This window comes from Carlito syrichta, unplaced genomic scaffold (genome assembly GCF_000164805.1).
Source record: "Carlito syrichta isolate Samal-C Ts95f unplaced genomic scaffold, Tarsius_syrichta-2.0.1 Scaffold307204, whole genome shotgun sequence".
Lineage (NCBI taxonomy): Eukaryota > Metazoa > Chordata > Mammalia > Primates > Tarsiidae > Carlito > Carlito syrichta.
The window spans coordinates 110,881-112,032 of record NW_007251300.1 but is presented as its reverse complement, the minus strand read 5'-3'; the positions used below and the strand labels follow the sequence as shown (position 1 = coordinate 112,032).

The window sequence follows — 1,152 nt, the reverse complement described above, 5'->3', positions numbered from 1 at the left end:
AGCCTCCCAAAGGCGTGGGATTACAGGCTGAGCCACCAAGCCCGACTTTTTTTTTTTTTTGAATTGGAGTCTCACTCTGTCGCCCAGACTGGAGTGCAGTGGCATACTCCTGGTCACTGCAGCCTCGACCTGCTGGGCTCCGGCAATCCTTCCGCCTCAGCCTTCCAGAGGAGCTGCATTTTAAACAGGGTGATCAGGGAAGGCTCCATGGGGATGGTGTTGTGTGAGCCAATGCCTGAAGGAGAACCTTCCAGACGGAGACTGGGGGATGGGAGGGCGCGGGGTCTTGTGCATGAAGGGTGGTCAGTGTGGCAGGGGGTGAAGGGGGGGGAAATGACAGGTGCTGGAGTGGGAACGGAGGGCCTCGAGGTACTGGGCACAACAGACCATTTCAGGAACTCTGGCTTTTTCTCTGAATGAGATGGCGCCATTGGAAGGTCTCTGATGGGGGACCCAGAGACAGAATGGGGTTGATAAGGCACAGGATGCTGGTTAGGAGGAGCTGGTGGAAACCCTGTAGGTAGCACTGATGGTCTAGGACAGCAAGGCAACTGTAGGGATGGGAGAAGGGGTAGCCTCTGGCACTTTGAAGACGGACCAATGGGATTTGCTGACATTTGGATGAGAAGCAGTGAGAAAAGCAGTCTTTTTTAGCTAGATATTTTCATGCCATCATCACCTTGAATTTGTGAGTCAAGTTATTCTAAATAATGTAGAATCAGGATTTGACCTTCTGTTTCCCAGATGACCTGAGGACGCTTGGGTTTTTTTGTTCAGGTGACCAGAGGGGCAGAACTGCCACTGCCTGAGCTGGCGCAAGTGTAGGGAGGCAGGTTTGGGATAGGATTGGAATCTGTTTTTGGATATAGGTCAGACCTGTCTTACTAAGCATCTGAAAGGAGACAGTTGGCAGATGTAGCTGGAGCTGGAAGTCCAGCGGAGAGGCCAGGCTGTTACACGAACGTTATTTCAAGTGAGGAGGCCGGGCTCGGTGGCTCAGCCTATAATCCTGTGCCTTTGGGAGGCTGTAGTGAGTGGATTGCCTGAGCCCGCAGGTTCGAGACCCGCCTGGGCAGCGAGACCTCATCTCTACAATAAATCAAAAAATCAGCCGGGCGTGGTAGTGCATGCCTGTAATTCCGGCTACGTGGA

At 53.0% G+C, this 1,152-nt stretch overlaps 1 protein-coding gene across 1 annotated transcript in view; it reads left to right on the top strand.

Annotated features, from left to right (window-relative positions):
* The window catches only part of GLT8D2 (glycosyltransferase 8 domain containing 2), a 41,633-nt gene that overhangs the window by 33,374 nt on the left and 7,107 nt on the right, over positions 1-1,152 (top strand). The gene's annotated exons all lie outside the window — the stretch shown is intronic.